Raw genomic sequence first — 24722 nt, 5'->3', positions numbered from 1 at the left:
TCGCTCTCGCTCTCGCTATCGCTATCGCTCTCTCTCATAAATACACATTGAAGAGCCAAATAAACTGGTACGCGGTTTCACTGAAACATAAATCAATTGTGCAACCAATCATGTAGTACACTTCTCCCTCTCCCTGTCTCCCTCTCCCTGTCTCCCTCTCCCTGTCTCCCTCTCCCTGTCTCCCTCTCCCTGTCTCCCTCTCCCTGTCTCTCTCTCCCTGTGTCCCTCTCCCTGTCTCTCTCTCCCTGTGTCCCTTTCCATGTCTCGCTCTCCCTGTCTCCCTCTCCCTGTCTCCCTCTCCCTGTCTCCCTCTCCCTGTCTCTCTCTCCCTGTCTCCCTCTCCCTCTCTCCCTGTCTCCCTCTCCCTGTCTCCCTCTCCCTCCCTCCCTGTCTCCCTCTCCCTGTCTCCCTCTCCCTGCATCCCTGTCTCCCTCTCCCCCTGTCTCCCTCTCCCTGTCTCCCTGTCTCCCTCTCCCTGTCTCCCTGTCTCCCTCTCCCTGTCTCCCTGTCTCCCTCTCCCAGTCTCCCCGTCTCCCTCTCCCTCTCCCCGTCTCCCCGTCTCCCCGTCTCCTCGTCTCCCCGTCTCCCCGTCTCCCCCTCTCCCCGTCCCCCCGTCTCCCCGTCTCCCCGTCTCCCCGCATCCCCGCGTCCCTGCGTCCCCGTGTCCCCACGTCCCCGCGTCCCCGTCTCACCCTACCGCCCTCCCCCGTCACTCCGTCTCCCCCTCCCCCCTCCCCCATCACTCCGTCTCCCCGTCTCCCTCTCTGTCTCCCTCTCCGTCTCCCCATCTCCCCCTCTCCCCGTCACCCCCGTCTCCCCGTCTCCCCGCGTCCCCGCGTCTCCGAGTCCCCGCGTCCCAGTGCCCCGCGTCTCCGTCCCCCCTCCCCCCTCCCCCGTCACCCTGTCCCCCCCTCCCCCCTCCCCATCTCCCTGTCTGCCTCTCCCTCTCCCCGTCTCCCCGTCTGCCTCTCCCTCTCCCCGTCTCCCCGTCTGCCTCTCCCTCTCCCCTTCTCCCCGTCTGCCTCTCCCTCTGCCCGTCTCCCCGTCTGCCTCTCCCTCTCCCTGTCTCCCTGTCTGCCTCTCCCTCTCCCCGTTTCCCCATCCGCCTCTCCCTCTCCCTGTCTCCCTGTCTGCCTCTCCCTCTCCCCGTCTCCCCATCCGCCTCTCCCTCTCCCCGTCCGCCTCTCCCTCTCCCCGTCCGCCTCTCCCCCTCCCCGTCCGCCTCTCCCTCTCCCCGTCCGCCTCTCCCTCTCCCCGTCCGCCTCTCCCTCTCCCCGTCCGCCTCTCCCTCTCCCCGTCCGCCTCTCCCTCTCCCCGTCCGCCTCTCCCTCTCCCTGTCCGCCTCTCCCTCTTCCCGTCCGCCTCTCTCTCCCTCTCTCTCTCCCTCTCTCTCTCCCTCTCTCTCTACCTCTCTCTCTCCCTCTCACTCTCCCTCTCAGTCTCCCTCACTCTCTCCCTCTCTCTCTCCCTCTCTCTCTCCCTCTCTCTCTCCCTCTCTCTCTCCGTCTCTCTCTACCTCTCTCTCTCCCTCTCACTCTCCCTCTCAGTCTCCCTCACTCTCTCCCTCTCTCTCTCCCTCTCTCTCTCCCTCTCTTTCGCCGCATGGGTATGTCTAGCGTTCTAGGGTGTCTTGTTACGGTCCACGCGGCTTCCCACGTTGGAGGTTCGAATCCTCCCTCGGGCTATGGTGTGTGTGTGTGTGTGTGTGTGTGTGTGTGTGTGTGTGTGTGTGTGTGTGTCATGCTTAGTGTAAGTTAGTATAAGCTAGATTAAGTAGTATGTAAGCTTAGGGAGCAGTGACATCAGCAGTTTGGCCCCATAAGACCTTACCAGAAATTTCCAATTTTTCCTCTCTCTGTGTCTCTCTCTCGTTCTCGCTATCGCTATCGCTCTCTCTCATAAATACACATTGAAGAGCCAAATAAACTGGTACGCGGTTTCACTTTCGTCTTACTGCATTTTTTATGGTCAGTACCGTAATAAAGTCGGCAGCTACGATGAGGTGAAGTCGATGTATGCTTCATGTGTGGACTGAGCCACTGAGTTACATCTCCATCTATGTCACTTCTCTGCAACTGACGCGTAAGTGCTTGCAAGAGGGTTCGTAGATATATTTTCAGGCTATGTCTCGATAATTCAACTTTCGAATAGCACATGCAAAAACTGAAGGTTTGGTCGTGCGGTAGCGTTCTCGCTTCCCACGCCCGGGTTCCCGGTTTCGATTCCCGGCGGGGTCAGCGATTTACCCTGCCTCGTGATGACTGGGAGTTGTGTGCTGTCCTTAGGTTAGTTAGGTTTAAGTAGTTCTAAGTTCTAGGGTACTGATGGCAATAGATGTTAGGTCCCATAGTGCTCAGAGACATTTCTACTATTTTTTAAATCTTTCTGTGGGAGCCATCATTTCTCTTATTTTATTACGATTGTCATTTCTCCTCATGTAACAGCGACTCAGCAAAATGCAAGGGGCGTTCAATAACTAACGTGACATTTTTTTTCTTAAAAAAGTTTGGTTTTATTCAGGCTTCTATTACGCCGTAACATGCCCCACTCTTTTTTCGCTACGAATTCCTGTTTTTTCACATAATTTCCATTCAATGTTATGGCCTGTCGCCATCTTGTTGGGAGTGCCTGTATGCCCGCACCGATCGGCGTCTGAGCGAAAGTCTTCATGTATCAATAACCCCCTCCCCCCCCCACCCCCATCATCATCATCCACATACTGCATCCTGCGGAATGTATTCTTCATTGGGATGTTGGAAGGTGTAAGGTGCAGTTTGTACGGAGGATGAGGAATAACAGTCCAATTCTGTGACCTCTTCTTGGGTACGACCACTTGTGTGAGACACTTCAGAGTTGATCTTCGTATCATGAGACAGTACATCAAACAGAATAACACCATCAGAGTCCCAGAAGCCCGCCGCCATGTCTTCAGCGGATGAGGGTACCACCTTTCAAATTTACCTTAGAAGCAGAGGTGGTGTGGCGCAACTATATGGAATGCCATTTTTTCCGGTTCGAAGTAATAAACCCGTGTTTCATCACCTGTGAATATGTTCAACAAAAACTTGTCACGTTCAGTCTCGTAACGTGCAATCACTTGCGCACTGATTACCCCTCGTTGCTGTTTATAGTCTTCTGTTAGGCGGCGAGTGTCCCAGCTGGCGCACACCTTCGAGTGCTTCAGCTGCTGAACCCGTGTGTGTGCACTACCAGCAGAGACGTCCAGTTGTGTAGCGAGGTGTTTTGTTGTAATCCGTTGAGAACCTCGAAAGAGAGTGTCCACACGTTCCATCATTGCAACAGTGACACCTGTGTGCGGCCGGCTGGCATCTGGAAGATCAAACCGGTTTGTTCTACCTTTTTGCGATGGTGACAGACGCCTCGATCAATGACTCACCGTGCGTTTGTTGATTGTGAAGTCACCTAGTCATTTTGCAAGTGCCTATTAATATCTGCGAGGCTCTCTTAGGGGCTGAAACGATAATATTCCACAATGTCCCACAACAAATTTCACATTTTAACCGAAATTGGGTGAGTAAAAATAGTGCCTTACTTACAGAACGCCGATCGTATTTGGGCGTTCAGAGGAGAAAGTTAGTGATTGTAATTTCGTTGAAAATTCTAGCAGCAATCAAAAACGCCTTTGTGATGATAGGCACCCAAACTCGCGTATCTTATCCATAAGACCCTCCTCTCAATTTCATTATAATACAAAACGAGCTGCCCTTCTCTGAACTTTATATTATTTATCGTGTGGTCGAAGTGTAAAGTGAAGAATCACATGATCCACTGAATGGAATGAACAGTCTAATGAGTACAGAGCATGGATTGAGATTAAATCGAAGAAAGATGAAGGTACTGAGAAGTAGTAGAAATGATAACAGTGAGAAACTTAATATCAGGATAGATGGCCACGAAGTAGATGAAGTTAAGGAATTCTGCTACCTAGGCAGTAAAAGGACATCGAAAGCAGACTAGCAATGAAAAAGAGGGCATTCCTGGCGAAGAAAAGTCTTCTAATATCAAATATCGGCGTTAATTTGAGGAAGAAATTTCTGAGAATGTACGTCTGGAGTGCAGTATTTTATGGTAGTGAAATATGGAATGTGGGAAAGCCGGAAAAGAAGAGAATCTAAGCATTTGGGATGTGGTGCTAGATACGAATGTTGAAAATTGAGTGGACTGATAAGGTAAATCATGAGGAGGTTCTGTGCAGAATCAGAGAGGACAGGGATATGTGGAAAACACTGAGAAGGAGAAGGCCAGGATGATAGGACATCTGTTAAGACATGAGGGAATGCCTGCCATGGAGGTAGCTGTAGAAGTCAAAAACTGTAGAGGAAGACACCGACGGGAATACAGCCAGCAAATAGTTGAATATGTAGGTTGCAAGTGGTACTCTGAGATGAAGAGATTAGCACAAGAGAGGAATTCGTGGCGAGCCGCATCAAACTAGTCAGAAAACTGAAGAGTCACCCACCCCCCCCACCCAAAAAAAGAAAGAGAAATTGAAATGGTCGTTTGGTACTTATGTGGAGCAGATCAGATTTTTTAATGTTTAGAGTCAACTGCAAGTTTTAGCGCCATGTAGTTACCTTTTTTAACTCATTTTGTAATTTGTTTTGATCTTCTGACGACTTTACGAAATGGTATCTAATAACATCATCTTAAGTAATCTAAGAAGGTTGTAGCGAGCGTTTCGTAAACCGTTCCTTTAGATCAAGAACAGCAGACAGCGTCTGATGCTTCCAGAATACATATCTTCTGTTTATTGGGTTGAAAGGTGGCTGTTTCAATGCGAGGACCTTTCATACATCACGTCCGTCCGTTATGTGTAAGTTACCAGTAACAAGCCGTCCCTGTCCACGAGAGAGGCAACACCGTTGACAAACAGAAAAGAGCAGGATGAGATTTTCACTCTGCAGCGGAGTGTGCGCTGATATGAAACTTCCTGGCAGGTTAAAACTGTGTGCCCGACCGAGACTCGAACTCGTTACCTTTCACGTGCAAGTGCTCAACCATCTGAGCTACAGAAGCACAACTCACGTCTGGTCCTCACAGCTTTACTTCTGCCAGTATCTCGTCTCCTACCTTCCAAACTTTACAGAAGCTCTCCTGCGAACAGTGCAAAACTAGCACTCCTAAAAGAAAGGATACTGCGGACACATGGCTTAGCCACAGCCTGGGGGATGTTTCTAGAATGAGATTTTCACTCTGCAGCGGAGTGTGCGATCGGACACACAGTTTTAATGTGCCAGGAAGTTTCATATCAGCGCACACTCCGCTGCAGAGTGAAAATCTCATTTTGGAAACATCCCCTAGGCTGTGGGTAAGCCATGTCTCCGCAGTATCCTTTCTTTCAGAAGTGCTAGTTCTGCACGGTTCGCATGAGAGCTTCTGTAAAGTTTGGTAGGTAGGAGACGAGATACTGGCAGAAGTAAAGCTGTGAGGACTGGCCGTGAGTCGTGCTTCGGTAGCTCAGATGGTAGAGCACTTTCCCGCGAAAGGCAAAGGTCCCGAGATCGAGTATCGGTCGGGCACACAGTTTTAATCTGCCAGGAAGTTTCGAAAAGGGCACGGTTTTCTCAGTGGAAGGCTAGAACTTTGACTTGATCGGCTTGGCCGATAGACCTATGCATACATAGTTCAGTTCGAAACAACCAGCTTCTCCCACTTGCAAGCATATTTCTAATTGTTATGTAAAGTTATTTTTATTTAATTTTGCTTATGATGTTCGGAAGGACGTAAAATATTCTGACTCGTCGTCTGTTCGTAACCATAGTGCATAACTTCTAAATAAGATCTGTTAGCATATTATATTGGTTTTTTCATATTTTTGTCTTCACAAATTCGTAACCTTACATCTTTGCTCTGTTAACTAAGTCTCCAATTTGTACTTTGCCTCGTGTTTGAGTACTTAATCCTTATTATACAGCGACGCAGATGATACGATCATAACTCGTTAGTTTCATAACAGAAGCACTCTGTTTTCAAGTAACTAAGTAGCGTAGACAACGTGTAAGAAACACATTTGTCCTTCACAAATCGCACCTATAAGACACGATTTATTACACTTTGAGTCAGTATCGAATGACGTCGGCAGTTAGCGTAGTTCAATGCTCATTCGAGTTACTTCCGAGTAACCGTTCCACATTTTGTTGCAACTTGCGTTAGTTTCAAATGCAGTTGTAGACGTCAGATAGCTTTATTAATGAACGATGTTCAACGTCAGTGCATACCTTTCAGGTCATAAACAGGGTTCATCATCTTGTGTGAACACTCTGGCATAGTTTCGAAAGGAATGAGGGAATTACAAGATGACTTCCTTATAGTTACTACGAACTGTGACCTTTCTGACAGGAAATCACGAATATATTCGCAAAACTGAGACGATATTCCATACGCATACAATTTAACGAGGAAGCGTTTACGAGCAACTGACTCATATGCCTTTTGGAAATATAGAAGCATGGATTCAACTTTAGATCTTCTATCGACAGCACTCATTAGTTATTACTTTTAGTGAATAAAGAACCAGTTGTGTTTCACAAGAACGATATTTTCTGAATCCGTGTTAGTCATGTGTCAATAGTTCCGCCAGTGTCGGTGTATGTAATGGCGGTCGGAGACACCATATGTTAGAAAATCCTGCTGCAAATTGGTTTTGGACAAACACGGTCTCGGTCCACCTCTGCACACGTAGATGCAAGGAATTCCGTGTGAGGATTCCCAAAGTGAAACGTTACGATGTGGACAGGGGAGTTTATCGCGGCCGTAGTGATGGCAACAGCTCGATGAACCTATTACGGCAAGTGATGGCTGGTTACCCGCTCTAGAGCGTACCAGATAAGGCAGCGCCTAATTACACCCCACAGGCAACAGGTCGGCGCGTCGCCTCTTCGACAAGTCGCGCTGAGTAAGTGAGTGAGTACAGGGCGACCCTAAAGTCCTTCAGAATTTGAAAATTCAACACTTCACGGAATAAGGTAAGTAGAGAGATAAAAATTGACACTAACGCGTGAAATGACATGAGGTGTTACTGAAACAAAAGAAAGCGTACAAAGTGACCAACGTATGGGAACTTAATATGATACAACATCAGTAATTAGCATAACAATTGATTTTTAGCGAAGAGAATGTTGACAGGGACGATGTGAATCACAGACTTTTCACAGTTGTTGCGACATAGCGAGGAGGGCCACCCCACATAAATGTCGAAAGTTCCAGCACGTGTTTATCAGCCAGACTAGGGATAATCTTACTTTCTCTCGCGATTCTCATGAGATGTAACGAACGTATTTCTGTTCAGTGCCTTCTGTTGGCAAGTTTTTGCACTCGTTTTCGGTTTCACTAAAACCCCATGCATTCCACTAATATGTGTCAATTTTTTACTTCTCTACCTACATTACTCCGTGAATTACAGTATTTTCAATGTTAACGGAATTTTGGTTCAACCAGTATACAGCTGCAGACAGCAGAGTGGACTCCCTGATTAGAACGCGAATAGTGAGGTGGACGATATTAACATTTACAATTAAGGAGCAAACAGTCTAATTAAGCGTGGTATTTGTTTTTAATGTCTCAAAGAAGAAGTATAGTTGTTTATAGGTTCAGACCCAAACAATGTACACTCCTGGAAATTGAAATAAGAAAACCGTGAATTCATTGTGCCAGGAAGGGGAAACTTTATTGACACATTCCAGGGGTCAGATACATCACATGATCACACTGACAGAACCACAGGCACATAGACACAGGCAACAAAGCATGCACAATGTCGGCACTAGTACAGTGTATATCCACCTTTCGCAGCAATGCAGGCTGCTATTCTCCCATGGAGACGATCGTAGAGATACTGGATGTAGTCCTGAGGAACGGCTTGCCATGCCATTTCCACCTGGCGCCTCAGTTGGACCAGCGTTCGTGCTGGACGTGCAGACCGCGTGAGACGACGCTTCATCCAGTCCCAAACATGCTCAATGGAGGACAGATCCGGAGATCTTGCTGGCCAGGTTAGTTGACTTACACCTTCTAGAGCACGTTGGATGGTACGGGATACATGCGGACGTGCATTGTCCTGTTGGAACAGCAAGTTCCCTTGCCGGTCTAGGAATGGTAGAACGATGGGTTCGATGACGGTTTGGATGTACCGTGCGCTATTCAGTGTACCCTCGACGATCACCAGAGGTGTACGGCCAGTGTAGGAGATCGCTCCCCACACCATGATGCCGGGTGTTGGCCCTGTGTGCCTCGGTCGTATGCAGTCCTGATTGTGGCGGTCACCTGCACGGCGCCAAACACGCATACGACCATCATTGGCACCAAGGCAAAAGTGACTCTCATCGCTGAAGACGATACGTCTCCATTCGTCCCTCCATTCACGCCTGTCGCGACACCACTGGAGGCGGGCTGCACGACGTTGGGGCGTGAGCGGAAGACGGCTTAACGGTGTGCGGGACCGTAGCCCAGCTTCATGGAGACGGTTGCGAATGGTCCTCGCCGATACCCCAGGAGCAACAGTGTCCCTAATTTGCTGGGAAGTGGCGGTGCGGTCCCCTACGGCACTGCGTAGGATCCTACGGTCTTGGCGTGCATCCGTGCGACGCTGCGGTCCGCTCCCAGGTCGACGGGCACGTGCACCTTCCGCCGACCACTGGCGACAACATCGATGTACTGTGGAGACCTCACGCCCCACGTGTTGAGCAATTCGGCGGTACGACCACCCGGCCTCCCGCATGCCCACTATACGCCCTCGCTCAAAGTCCGTCAACTGCACATACGGTTCACGTCCACGCTGTCGCGGCATGCTACCAGTGTTAAAGACTGCGATGGAGCTCCGTATGCCACGGCAAACTGGCTGACACTGACGGCGGCGGTGCACAAATGCTGCGCAGCTAGCGCCATTCGACGGCCAACACCGCGATTCCTGGTGTGTCCGCTGTGCCGTGCGTGTGATCATTGCTTGTACAGCCCTCTCGCAGTCTCCGGAGCAAGTATGGTGGATATGACACACCGGTGTCAATGTGTTCTTTTTTCCATTTCCAGGAGTGTATATCATAATAATCTCATCATAGAAAATATTAGTCACGCCACTTAATGTACTGGAGACTGAGGACAGTGTACTGAACAACATTTCATCAGTATTTACGTCATTTGCTGAGTAATAATTACAGATATTACAATCATGTTTTTAGGTTGATCTGTACCTCCAGACGTACGTGGAAAGTGCAAGCAATTTATTTTCCCTTGAGCTGAAGGTCAGGTGTTGAAGTGTGGATGCATGGGTACAAACCGTCTAGTGTATAATGACAGGAGTAGTCCAGTTAGGACCTTGAAGAAAATGTCAGATCGTAAAGTTAGTGACGTCTTCGTGGGAAGACGGTACGAGAAAAGAAAACCAACATATTGTTATGTGTACATATTAATGAGTTACACATAAAAATATGTGCACTTACACTGTTACACTATGTTAATATATAGAAGAATGCCTACTGGTAACTTTGGAGAACTGCACGTCTAGTAGAACTTTTATCAAGTGCTGGTGTGATCTTCCACTGTGACATAATCCAAGGCAGTGAAATGGTGTGTGTACGCCAGTCCATTGTATGGAATCAGTGCAGTAAGTTAAGCCAATTTGGAGACAGAAAGACGATAGGTGTTTGGAGGTTCCCATGATCACATAGTTAATGAACTTGCCCGGTTTGGTGGTGAATCAACGTGGGCTGATCAGCATATCTACAAGCAACTTCGTCTTACGTGTACTCATCTAACACCGCATAAGAAGAGTGGTCGTAAAAATATCCTAATCTAGAGAGATTAGAGATGACTTGTCAGCGACTGTTATTTCAAAATCAACCTGAGCTGCTGCTGACAGAGAACGCTGACTCATGTCTACCTGTTAATGACTGAATATTGCTAATAAAATTTGCTTAAAATGGACATTTGGAGTCAGATATCTCGTAAAAGGCCATTGTTCACAACAGCACATGAAGTAGACATTCTCCCTTATCAAATAACAGAGAAATTAGACAGTAGGTGAAACGAGGCGTTCAGTGTGGTCCGAATAGTTCGTATTATGCCTTTTTTGAAGTATTGCAAGACGTCGAGTGTGTTGACTGCGCAATGACGCGTTTCACCCTGAATATGTGGATGGTTTAGTTCAGGCCATGTTTTCCGTGCCAAGTCTGTGTGCCTCATTCAAGTTGCCATTAAATGGTTATATTATCTACTTCTGTCCACAAGCGTTCATGATGAATATGATGTGGACACTCCCATATTCCGGTATGACAGCAGCCACATTCATAGGCCTGCAGGCACACTTCCGTGGTTTGATGAAGACTCAGGTACCCTGTCACATCTCCATTGTCCCGCTGAGTATAACGACCTTAATTCCATGAAGATGTATGGGACTGCATGAAACAGAGGATGAAAAGTAGAAATCAAAATCCCAGAAATTTGGAAGCTGTGCAATCGGTGTCAATTGCAGCCAGCACTACCTCATATATTAGTCGAGTCCATGCCATGTCGTGTTATGGCAGTTCTACGCGCTCGCGAGAGCCCTATACGATTTTAAGCAGGTGTACCAGTTTCTTTGGTTCTTCAGTGTTTGATAAATGAGTAATGTGTCTATTGACGCAATAAATGTTAGTATGAGATTTGTAACTAGATAATGTGAATGAGTGATAGAATCAGAGGAAATTAACGTATAATTCGACTGTTTGTGGTACTACGATAATTCACTTAGGCAAAAAATTTAGTTATTTTGCTACTTGTGAGTTTTCTGTAATGTTTGATTTCATTTATTGCTCAATGTCGTAACTGGTACAATATAAAAGACGAGGGACAGTCATGCTTTATGCTGATAGCTCGCTGAATAATATGATATTTCTCAGCCAGTGAGAGGACAATATATTCACACATATTTGTGGGCTAAATGATTGAGTGGTAGAATGTAAAAAGAGATTCAAGGCTCAGCTATGATCATGATTGGACGAGTTTACATGAGCTCTGAAAATATATTTTAGTTTTGCTGAATTATGGCCTGCAATCAGTAGTGGAGTACCATAAAGTGTTAAAGTGCAAACGATAAAAGTCACTGTGCTAATTCCGGATTTTCTATGTGAGCTGCGACCTTATGAATAAAGGAAATTCCCAGGGCGTGTTATGCACGTCGTTGCAGTGTACGAAGCATTCAAAGTCATCTATTTGTGTACTGTTAGAACGGGAATTCTGTCACTGACTATCCGTCTTATAAACGTTCGGGAAACAGGATACATTTAACAACATAAACTCGCTATTACGAGTAACTATGACTCCGGGTAAATGATAAAACTGTAACTTCATTTTAGCTCTTACTTGGCAGACGATTTGTATCAGAGAAGTATCCCTATAGCGTAATAGATGACACTGAGACAAGTAATTTAATATAAGACACGTGGGGCTGCAAATGCCGGAAAATACCCCACAACTGGACGACAAATGTTGAACATGTGGCGTCACGAAAGGATATTTTCCAGCTCGACGTGAATGGATGACGGAACGATGCATCACTTGGATTCAAGCAACCAATGCTAATGGCGAACTCCTTTTGTAAATGTGATCTGTTGTAAATCTAGAACTACAAAATTATTGTCCTCGTTGTAACAAAACAAAAGCTGTTCAAATTTTGTCGATCTTTGCTTTTGTCTCTTCCTTTTTTTAGTTTCAGACATTACGTAGTAAAGAAAATGTTGCTCATTTACTGGTAACGACGCATTTCGGAAGTTTACGCTCGTTTACTAGTGATGCAATACAGTAGACTTTGAGCCACACCACCGTCATGAATACTTGGGTTGGGACGATGAAGTGCGACAGACAGACAGGCTCAACCGCTGCACGTGTGGCAAAGTACACCAAATGGTGAGTCACATGTCCAACATTTGTCATTCATTACACAAATGCTTCTCTGTACTTTCGGACATACCACGCGGAAGCCGCAGCTGTGATACATGTTGTGAAACTGAAGATGGAGGGGAGAGAAAGGAAACGGAAGGAACTGATATCAGCTGCATCGGGACTCGGAGCGTAACCAGAGTCGACGACTGAAAATGTGTGCTTGACGGGGACTCGAACCTCGGACCTCGTGCTTACTAAGCAGCTGCGTTAACCACTAAACCACCCACACACAGTGTTAAATCGCAAATGCGCAGACTATGTCGGTACGCGGCTAGGCCGACCCACACTTCCATCCAGCTCTACCGCTTGTCCTCATTCCCCCTGTAAGTCCTCTACCCTCGGTAATTTTACCTGACTGGCCATTAAAATTGTTACACCCAGAAGAAATGGAGATGATATACGGGTATTCATTGGACAAATATAATATAATATACTAGAACTGACGTGTGATTACATTTTCACTTAATTTAGGTGCATAGATCCTGAGAAATCAGTACCGAGAACAACCACCTCTGGCCGTAATAAAGGCCTTGATACGCCTGGGCATTGAGTCAAACAGAGCTTGGATGGCGTGCACAGGTACAGCTGCTCATGCAGCTTCAACACGATAACACAGTTCTTCAAGAGGAATGACTGGCGTATTGCGAATAGCCAGTTGCTCGGCCACAATTGACCAGACGTTTTCAATTGGTGAGAGATATGGAGAATGTGCTGGCCAGGGCAGCAATCGAACATTTTCTTTATCCAGAAAGGCCCGTACAGGACCTGTAACATGCGGTCGTGCATTATCCTACTGAAATGTAGGGTTTCGCAAGGATCGAATGAAGGGTAGAGCCACGGGTGGTAGCACATCTGAAATGTAACGTCCACTGTTCAAAGTAACGTCAATGCGAACAAGAGGTGTAACCAACGGCACCCCATACCCTGGGTGAAACGCCAGTATGGCGATGACGAAGACGCGCTTCCAGTGTGCGTTCACCGCGATGTTGCCAAACACGGAACCGACCATCATGATGCTGTAAACAGAACCTGGATTTATTCGAAAAAATGACGTTTTGCGACTCGTGCACCCGGGTTCGTCGTTGAGATACGCCATCGGGGCGCTCCTGTCTGTGGTTCAGCGTCAAGGGTAAACGCAGCCATGGTCTCCGAGCTGATAGTCCATGCTGCTGCAAACGTCGTCGAACTGTTGGTGCAGATGGTTGTTGCCTTGCAAACGTCCCTATCTGTTGACCCTGTGATCGAGGCGTGGCTGCACGATCCGTTACAGTCACGTCGATAAGATTCCTGTCATCCCGACTGCTAGTGATACGCCGGCCGCAGTGGCCGTGCGGTTCTAGGCGCTGCAGTCTGGAGCCGAGACACCGCCACGGTCGCAGATTCGAATCCTGCCTCGGGCATGGATGTGTGTGATGTCCTTAGGTTAGTTAGGTTTAATTAGTTCTAAGTTCTAGGCGATTGATGACCTCAGAATTAAAGTCACATGGGGCCCAGAGCCAATCATTTTTTTGCTAGTGATACGAGACCGTTGGGAGCGAGCAAGGCGTTCCGTATTACCCTCCTGAACCCACCGATTCCATATTCTGCTAACAGTCATTGGATATCGACCAATGCGAGCAGAAATGTCGCGATACGATAAACCGCAATAGCGATAGGCTACATTCCGACCTATATCAAAGTCGGAAACGTGATGGTACGCATTTCTCCTCCTTAGACGAGGCATCACAACAACGTTTCTCCAGGCAACGCCGGTCAAATGCTTTTTTTGTGTATGAGATATCGGTTGGAAACGATCCTCATTTCAGCACGTTGTAGGTGTCGACACAGGCGGAAACCTTGTGTGAATGCTCTGAAAACCTAATCATTTGCATATCACATCATCCTCTTCCTGTTGGTTAAATCACGTCATCTTTGTGGGCTGGCAATTTTAATGGCCAGTAGTGTACATTCGCGCTGGCGTCGAAAGTAAATGTGCACCTGCACAGGAGGGCACACATTCGCTGCCCATCGAGGACTTGTCTGAAAAAATAAACACCATGCGTTCATACAGGTAATTCGCCTCAATGGTAAAAGGATTCGCAGCCTCTACTGCGGATGAATATTTACGTCACACTTCATCAAGCAATCTAAAATTAGCGAGCGTGGACGAAATGGGCAGGGACAGCGAGTAGGTGGCGCGGCATCAGAGAGTCAGTCGACCAAGGAAAGTGCCGAAATAGTCCGCGCATTAGCGTTTAACACTGTGTGTGGGTGGTCCAGTGGTTATCGCAGCTGATTAGTAAGCAGAATATCCAGAATATCCCGTTCCTTAGCCCCAGTCCAGCAGATATTTTCTCTCGTTGCCGCTGGTTCTGCAACAAAGTCCCGATGCTAGTCATACCATCATTTCCTTCCCTTTCATTTGCGTAACATTTTTAATACACTTTACGGGTATTTTCCGATATTTGCGGCCTCATTTGTCCCACATTATAATACTTGCCTCAGAGTCATCTGTGAGACTTTTAAACGATAATAAGAATCACCATGTATAGTTATTTTCAATCCAAGACTTTCATTAAATAGTTGAATAATTTTTTACTAGTGAAATCTTTGATGCCACCTTTAGAGACGTGCACTGTTGCTAATTTCTGCTACAGTTTTCTTTAGGCAAGGACATTATTAATTTTGTAACAGGTCAGACATATATTGGACTGCAGAACAAGAAATCACAGCAAGGTGAATGGACATTTTCCGTAAGGCGGAACGTAACCAATCCCCGCACCCTCTTCCAAAATAAAATGAAGAGCCACAGATACTGGTACATATGCCTGATATCGTGTAAGGCCCCGCCGAGCACCGAGAAGTGCCGCATCTCGTCGCAGCTTGGACTCGACTAATGCCTGCAGTACTGCTGGAGGGACCTGTCATCATAAATCCTGCACGGCTCTCCATAAACCCGTAAAAGTACGAGGGGGTGGAGATCTCTTCTCAACATGCATCCCAGACATGCTTAGTAATATTCATGCCTGGGGGGGGGGGGGGGGTATGGTGGCCAGCTCAGAAGAGTCTTCCTGGAGTCACTCTACAGCGATTTTGGACGTCTGGGATGTCGCATTGTCCTGCTGGAATTGCCCAAGCCCGTCGGAATGCACAATGGGCAGAAATGGATGCAGGTGATCAGACAGCATGTGTCACCTGTCAGTCGTATGTAGACGTATCAGGGGTCCCATATCACTCCAACTGCACACATCATACACCGTTACGGAGCATCCATCAGCTTGAACAGTCTCCCGCTGACATGCAGGATCCATGGAATCATGAGGTCGTCTCCATATCTGAACACGTCCAAACACTCTACACAATTTGTCGTGTCGTGGAATCATAAAGGGTATACGAGTGGGCTTTCGCCTCCGAAAACCTCTATCGATGATCGTTTGGTGAATGGTTCGCGGACACTTCTTGATGGCCCAGCACTGGAATCTGCAGCAGTTTGCTGAAGGGCTGCACTTCTGTCACGTTGTCACGTTGAACGATTCTCTTCAGTTGTCATTGAAGCCGTTCTTGCAGGATTTTTTCATCCGAGATTTTATGTTTTACCGAATTCATGATTTTCGTGGTACACTTGTGAAATGGTCGTACTGCAAATTCCCCACTTCACTGCCATCTCGAAGATGCTCTATCCCATCGCTCGTGCGGCGACTATAACACTACGTTCAAACTCACTCTCACTTAAATCTTGATAACTTGCCACTGTTGTGGAAATAACCGAGCTAATGACTGCGCCAGTCACTTGTGTTATATAGGCGTTCATCGCAGCGCCGTATTCTGCTTGTTAATAAACCGGGTGATCAAAAAGTCAGTACAAATTTGAAAACTTAATAAACCACGGAATAATGTAGATAGAGAAGTAAAAATTGACACACATGCTTAGAATGACATGGGATTTTATTAGAACAAAGTTCACAAAATGTCCGACAGATGGCGCTGGACAGCAAAACGTCAGTGACTACGCATGACAATCGTGTATAAAACGAGCTGTAATGAGAGAGAGAATCAAATGCGCCAGCAGTCGCAGCACGTTGACGTTACCTGAAAAGTCGCTTTTAGTGAAGCTGTAGTATCAAAATAGGGATTGTGCTAGTTCAGCGTTACGGTCCCATCGCCATAGGAAGGAGATTCGAACGGGTAAAGGTCCGTTCACAAATGCAGCGTTGGTGACGATGATTTCGAAGTTCGAAGCCACGGGTTGTTTAGACGTTAGACCCCGTAGCGAAATGCTGCTGAGGCAGTTCAGGAAGAAATGAAGACTGAAGCGGGTTCGTCTATACACGGGGAAGTATGCGCTCGTGAAGTCACACGTTGCAACGGCATTCCATACACCAATGTTTGGTTGGCACTTAGGCGTACCCTCCAATGCTATCCGTACAAAATCCATTGGCATCATGAACTGTTACCCTGCTATTTAGTAAAGCGGAGGGCATTTGCGGTGTGGGCGTTTCAAAAGATGGCGGAAGATGACGATTGGTTGAGTAACGTGTTGTGGACTGACGAAGCTTATTTCACGCCCGAAGGTCTGTCAACGCCCACAACTGCAGAAAATGGGCTACCGAAAATCCTAGAACTGTTGTGGAAACTCCATTGCACGACGATAAAGTCACGGTATGGGTTGGATTTACCACATTTACCGTTATCGGGCCTTTTTCCTTCGAGGAAATGCATGATTCTGGTTTTGTAACTGCTACAGTAACGGGTGAGAGCTACACCGATAGAATCGCATCATTCCCAGCCTCGCTGATAAACACCCGCTCTAACGTACGATGTTTATGCAGGGTGGCGCTCCACCCCATATTTCGTCATGCTTGGCCTCCCAGATCCCCAGACCTCAGTCCGTACGAATATTGGCTTTGGGGTTGTATCGTGATCGTCCGACATCTCTAGAGATACTGAAAGACAACATCCGACGCCACTAATTCACTATAACTCTGAACATGCTTTACAGTGCTGTTCACAACATTATTCCTCGACTACAGCTATTGTTGAGGAATGATGGTGGACATATTGAGCATTTCCTATAAAGTACATCATCTTTGCTTTCTCTTACTTTGTTATGCTAATTATTGCTATTCTGATCAGATGAAGCATCGTATGTCTGACATTTTTTTGAACTTCTGTATTTTTTGTTCTAATAAAACCCCATGTCATTCCAAGCATGTGTGTCAATTTGTACCTCTGTATCTACATTATTCCGTGACTTATTCAGTTTTCAAGTTTGTACTAAATTTTTGATGAGCCAGTATTTCTGTATTTGAATACATATGTCTATAGCAGTTTCTTTGGTGGTTTAATGTAGTATTTATTTATCATTCACACCTCGATTAACACTAAAATTTAAATGTGTTAAATCAGCACTAATAGGAATGATAACATTAGTAGCGAACAACTGCCATTTAGAAAAGACCACTGATTTGACTGCTAATCCTTTACATTTTCTATATGACTGCGACGTCGTAAGGCCACAGCCGCAACTAAACAGAACTTGTTAAGTTTGTAAGGAGCACATCTGTCGCGATAGAACCATGACTCATCTGGTTATGAAGCTACTTGCTGCCGTTAAAACTGCTAGAGGTGCGATGTGCCTCAAGGGGGACCGTTATAAACTGTAGCCCTCAAAAACGAGCCGTGAATGCGCGCCTGCTCACGGAGCTAGGATCATTCCTGGATTGGGTGACCGCACGCGGTGTTCGACCTGGCCACGCGCTGCTGCCGGTGGCGTGCGGTCAGCGGCCACGTCGTATCAGCCTTGTTCACGCAGCTGTGCACAGCACGGCGTAATTAGACTCCTGTCACGAGGCCAGTCCCCCGCTGACACAGCTGCACTGCATAAAGCCGGCGCCCGACCCTGCCGGCTGGGGCTCAACACTGGGAGTCGCCGGCCAATCAGCAGCGGCTTTTCAATGGGCAGCTCTGACACTGCCAGTCCGCTTCCCCCTTCTGTGCGAATCAGTTCTGCTAACCACGCGGCTACCTCGGAAATTAATAAAAGGACAATGTAACAAATTGCGACATAGTCACGAGAAAGTCTCCTACGACCCAGAACGATACTAACTTTACTATACTTCCAGTCTTGGACCACAATCTTTATCTGTAAGTGCGTTATTAATTTCGGTCGGTAATTACCATCTTCAGACTTGAGTAAAACACACTTTTACTCGGATCTGAGAATTGTATTGTATATATTGTATGTTAACCAAGGACCTAGAAACGACAGAGAGCCTCTGTCCCTTCCACAGCCGCAGTGGTCCACAACCCCACGACGACTACCGCAGTGCAGTCCACCCATCCGCTGCCCCAGACCGAACCCAGGGTTATTGTGCTATTGTGCGGTTCGGCCCCGATGGAGTCCCAGGGGGAACGTCGCACACCAGACGGGTGTAACTACTACGTTTGCGTGGTAGAGTAATGATGATGAACGCTTGCGTGGAGAAATTGTTTGCGCAGCAATTGCCGACATAGTGTAACTGAGGCGGAAGAAGGGGAACCAGCCTGCATTTGCCGAGGCAGATGGAAAACCGCCTAAAAACCATCTAGAGACTGGCCGGTTCACCGGACCTCGACACAAATCCGCCGGACGGATTCGTGCCGGGGAACAGGCGCTCCTTCCCGCCCGGAAAGCCGAACGTTAGACCGCACGGACAACGGGGCGGGCAGATCTGAGAATGGTCATTACCGACTGAAATTCATAACCTGATTACAAGTAAACTTTGTGATCCAACATGGGAATTATAATAAAGCAAAAGAGCAATGAATCGTAAGGCAACGAGAGTGATACATAGGGGACAATGACAGATTTTTCCCTTTTATGAATTCAGTGAGCGCACACCATCTATAACCATACTCTGCAAACCACTATGATGTGCGTGGCAGAGGATGTTTCCACACGACACTGTTTTCCGACAGTACTTAGACTGCGCTCCTGCCTGTGCATTCCCACATAACACACAGAATGCTAGCTGTATTCAGCCACCAATGGAGCATATGGACAAGGATGTTGTGGCTCTCGGGACTTAATTTTGTTGAGGAAAAAACAAGGGCTTAAAGAAATATTATTTGGTTCGCCCTCTGTTTATATCTACAGAAGAAGAGGGAGTATTCCACACCATATTTAATAGGCTTCTTGATGATCCTGTGAAATTCGTGAAGTATTTTAGAATAAGCTCCGGAATAAGGGACAGCAAAAAATTTGTAATTTTAGTAAGTAGCGCTAAGTAAAGTAATATCGACTACAGCTTCATTTACTATCTTTTCGTCTATAACAATATTATTAAAACAAAAAGAAGGGCGTAATATTTTCTTCTTGAATGAACAAGGCAAGTAGACGAAATAGTGAACTAAAAAGTTTTCAAATTATACTCTTTACTGTATTTTATTTTTTCATCTTTATGTACATATTTCATTTTTTTAAATATTACTTTTAATGTTTTGCTTGATTTATCGATAAACCGTCATGGTTTGCTGCTGTAGAGCAGCTTGGGAAACTGTTCGACCTTCTTAGACGAATAGTTCAAGTAAAACAGAAACATTTGTGACAAATAGCTATATTCATTTTCTTCTTCTTTGTTGTTTAGTATTCTAGTTCCTTTTGGAGTAACGATGATGAATGTTTGTATTTTTTTATTTCCACAGTGACGAGATCTGAAAACGACATGATTGTATCTGGTATAGGTTCTAAAAATGTCACCAATTTTCTTTCCTTCTCTGGAAAATAAGGTAGTTGCTGTGGCGGACACCGTAGCTCTTACAAAATCAATCGTTACAGTTTCCACGTGGAAACTTCCTGGCAGATTAAAACTATGTGCCGGACTGAGACTCAAACTCGGGACCTTTCCCAAGCTTGGGTAGCTCAGTTGGTACAGCACTTGCCCGCGAAAGGCAAAGGTCCCGAGTTCCAGTCTCGGTCCGGCACATAGTTTTAATCTTCTAGGAAGTTTCATATCAGCGCACATTTGGCTGCAGAGTGAAAAATCTCATTCAGTTTCCACATTAGTGTCAGCGTTTCCACGCGGGATCCATAAGCCTTGACTTCTGTTCTGTTCGTGTGGCCATCACACCATAATGTTGTTGAATTGGCAGCAGTAGTAGTGCTGGGATCCACCGAGACTGGATCTGCCTCAACATGCTCCTTCTCTTGTTCATTTACGACATTAACCAAGGAACGTTGAACGTTGATAAATGTTTCACAATTTTGAAGAAACGGGATTAAAATCAGAAACTCATATTTGAGTCTCAGTTTAAAATTTATCTTCTTCGAAGCCTGTTCAGCTGTGATTTGTCACTAGCATGCACTCGAATGAAATACGATCTCAGCAGCGCCCATTTCCTTTTCATTCATCACCTACAAGCAAGTAAAATTATAGCCAAATGTGAAATATTATCACGGTTACCTGGAGCAAGTACGACTAGAGGGAATACGGACAGAAAACAAAATCCACAGTTACTTGAATTGTTAAGCTTTTCACCACTGTCCCTACATGCACTAAAGAGATGAAAGTCATAGGATACCTCCTAATATCGAGTCGGACCGTCTGTTACACGGCGTACTGCAGCAACTGAACGTCGCATGGATTCAGGGAGTCGTTGGAAGTTACCTGCAGAAATGCTGACCCGCCAGCCCTCTGCAGCCACCCATGTTTGTGAAATTGTTGCCGGTGCAAGATTTTGTGCACGAACTGGCATCTCGAATATGTTCCATAAATGTTCAATGGGACTCATATTGGGCATTCTGGGTGGTCAAATCATTCGCTCGAATTGCCCAGGACGCTCTTCAAACCAATCACGAACAATTGTCGCCTGGTTGCATGAGAGCGTTGTTTGAGAAGATGAAGTCTATGAATAGCGGCAGATGGTCTCAAGGTAGCCGAGTATTGCAGAGGACCTTCTACAGTCCATGTAAATACAGCCCACACGTCTATGGAACCACCAGCAGGTAGCACAGTTCCCTGTTGAACTTGGGTCCATAGCTTCGTGGGGTTTGCACCACACTCGAACCATACCGTAAGTTCTTCCGAACTGAAATCGGGACTCACGTGACCGCCACGGTTATCCAGTCGTCTAGGCTCCAGTCAAAATGGCCACGAGCCCAGTACAGGCTCTGCAGGCGATGTCGTGCTGTTAGTAAAGGCACTCGCTTCTGAAGTCTGCTGCCATAGTTCCTTAACGCCCAGTGTCGCTGCACTGTCCTAACGGATACGTTCATCATACGACCCATTTTGATTTCTGCTGTTATTTCACGCAATGTTGCTTGTCTGTTAGCACTGACAACTGTATACTAACGCAGTTGCTCACAATCGTTAAGTGGTGGCTTTCGGTCGCTGTGTTGTGCGTGGTGAGACGTAACGCCTGAAATTTGGCATTCTCGGCACACTCTTAACACTGTGGATCTCGGAATACTGAATTCCATAAGGATTTTCGAAATAGAATGCCCTATCCTTCTAGCTCCAACTGACATTTCTCGCTCAAGGTCTGTTAATTCCCGTCGTGCGACGATAATCACAGTGAAAGTGTTTCAAATGAATCAACTTATTACAAAGGACAACGCCGCCTACTCACTAACCTTTGTACCTCGTTTATTCCATACCACCTCTGTCTGTATATGTGCATATCGCTATCCTACGACTTTTGTCACTGTAAGTGGGCAATGTATTCTGCCTATCTAAATACAAGTTCAAAATGGTTCAAATGGCTCTCAGCACTAGGGAACTTAACTTCTGAGGTCATCAGTCCTCTAGAACTTAGAACTACTTAAATCTAACTAACCTAAGGACATCACACACATCCATGCCCGAGGCAGGATTCGAACCTGCGACCGTAGCAGTCACACGGTTCCGTACTGAAGCGTCTAGAACCGCTCGGGCACCGCGGCCGCTGTTGGACGAGTTGGTTGGTTTAAAGGTGGGAGAATGGACCAGACTACGAGGTCATCGGTCGCTTCTTCCTAATAAACCAGTGCCCCAAGTTCGAGAATAAAACAATAGAAACGTATAACACAAAACGAAAAAAAAAGGAAAAGCCACAAGAAAGAAGGGAAGGCAACGAACACTAAGAGGAACAAAAGAGGACAAGGAAACAACAGAGAGTCGCTAGAAACAGAAGAAACATGAAAGGAGATTACAGTGGCTGGCCGACCACCAGAATAAAATGGGAAGGCCAGCCACTCTGCAACACATTAAAACCTCCACCCTGAAAACACTGGGGTTGAAGACATAGAGGGACAAAGCACATGCTCTAAAACCTACGTAGAAGTATAAAACCCACTCTCACGGATAGAACGTAAAACTAAACCTGCTGTGGAGGCACTGTCGCCCAACACTGAAAGCAGTGTGCTGGGAAAGTTTAAAAGTCTGCCGCAGTGTGGCTGAAAGTGGACAGTCCAGCAAGAGATGGACGACTGTCGTTTGGGAGCCACAGCGACACTGAGGTGGGTTCTCGCGACAGAGTAGGTAACCATGCGTTAGGCACGTATGGCCAATGTGGAGCAGGCAGAGGACAACTGATTCCCTGAAAGAGGCCCGCATGGAATACTTCCACACATTCATAGTCTCCTTAATAACACGCAGTTTGTTATTTGTGCTGTTATGCCATTCCGTCTCCCAAACCAAAAAACCCTGCGGTGTAAGACAGAACGCAGGTCAGTTTCGGAGATGCCTATCTCCAGAAGCGGTTTCCGGGTCGCCTGTTTGGATAGCCTGTCGGCAAGTTCGTTGTCGGGATTCCGATGTGTCCTGAGGTCCACACAAATACCACGGAGCGGCGGGACTGTTCCAGGGCATAGATGGACTCCTGAAAGGACGATACCAGAGGGTGGCAAGGGTAGCGCTGGTCGATAGTTTGTAGGCTGCTCAAGGAGTCAGTACACAGGAGAAATGACTCGCCAGGGCATGAGCGGATGTACTCAATAGCACGAGATATGGCCGCCAGCTCTGCAGTGAAAACACTGCAGCCAGCTGGCAAGGAGCGCTACCCAATATGTCCTCCATGAACGTGTGCGAAGCCTACGTGGCCATCAGCCATTGAGCCGCGTCGGACGAGTCTCGGTTGAAATTGTATCGAGCGGATTGACGTGTACCGGTATGGAGACAACCTCATTAATTGATGAACGCTGCATGTAGGAGGGGACTGTTCAAACTGATGGCGGCTCTGTCATGGTGTGGGGGGTGTGCAAGATTGCGTCTATTTTTCCGAATAACAAATTGAACAGGTGATTGTAAAGCAAAAACAATGTAAAGAATACAAAAAAATGCCTCTGAGCAGTATGGGTCTTAACATCTGTGGTCATCAGTCCCCTAGAACTTATAACTACTTAAACCTAACTAACCTAAGGACATCACACACATCCAAGCCCGAGGCAGGATTCGAACCTGCGACCCTAGCAGTCGCGCGGTTCCGGACTGCGCGCCTAGAACCGCGAGACCTCCACGACCGGCATAAATAATACAGAAAGTAGACAAAAATGTTCTTCGTTTTTCCTACTTAACGGATTTGTACACTCATACCGACAACTGATTAATGCGCTCAGTATGGGGTGTGACCACCTCTGATAGTAATACGGGCCTGACAACGACGGGGTCTTCTGTGAATGGCATCATGCCCTCAAGTCTTGGAGAGTGGTTGGTGGAAGTTGACGTGATGCAACCCGTCTCCTTATTGCATCCCATGTATGCTCTGTGGGATACAAATCGGGAGAGCGTGCAGGCTTTGCCATGTCTGCAATATCTTCTGCTTACAAGAAAACATCGATCACGCGTCCTCTACAAGGTCGAACATTATCGTCCACCAGTGCCAAGGCTGGGCCCACGCACCTCACAAGAACCGCACATGATGTGCCAAGACATCGTCAAAACACATGACAGCAGTTAAACCTTCCCGATTCACCCGTACAATTTCATGAACAAGTATTCCAATGGTCAGCATAATCGCTACCTAAACCATTAGGGATCCTCTTCGATATCGATCTCTTTCCACAATGATTGGATCCCATAATCGTGCTCCATGTTCCCTGCAGATACGAATCCATCGAAAATCACTCTCCACACCAAACCGGAACTAATCTCTGGCCCACTGTTGAACCGTCCAGGTAGTATTTTGACGGCTCCACTCTAGACGTTCCCTTCTATGATGATACCTCAGGGGTAAACAGACAGCAAGTCTCCAACAATAAAGGGCTCTCTGCTGAAGCCTTCTGTACACTGTTTGCCCCGATACAACACGTCCAGTTTACGCCGCCAAGTCAGATGCCAGTTGCTGTGCAGTACTGAGGCGGTACCCTCGTGCTCTTACAGCTAATTAACGGTCTTGTCTTTCTGATGTCACACGTGGCCAGCCCTGCCCCGGTCATTAGGATACAGTTTCAGTCTTTAAGAACTGTTACCACATCCGGGAAACAACAGAACGATTCACATTAAGGCATCTGGCCCCATCAGTTCCCGAACGTCCTGCTTCCATTCTTCCTATGGCCCACCACCGCTGAGAGTCTGGTAGCTGTCTTCTCTGTGCCATACTGCGCCGTATGTGACTGATGTGACTGTGTACACAGCGATTGTGGATGTCAGACAAGCAAGCAAACACTGCCCTGTTTCATAGGGGACCTGACGTTAGCGTTGAGTGGGTGTCTTTGGACCAGAATGCCATCTTCCTTGCAGATTACGATAGTAAGAACATTTATTGACATTTTGTATGATTATATCGTCAATTAGACGCAGGATGGGGAAATAGCGGTCTGTTGCTTTAATTTTGGATACTAGTGTACTTGGGGC

This window comes from Schistocerca gregaria, chromosome 5 (genome assembly GCF_023897955.1).
Source record: "Schistocerca gregaria isolate iqSchGreg1 chromosome 5, iqSchGreg1.2, whole genome shotgun sequence".
NCBI lineage: Eukaryota > Metazoa > Arthropoda > Insecta > Orthoptera > Acrididae > Schistocerca > Schistocerca gregaria.
Note: the sequence above shows the minus strand (reverse complement) of the source record.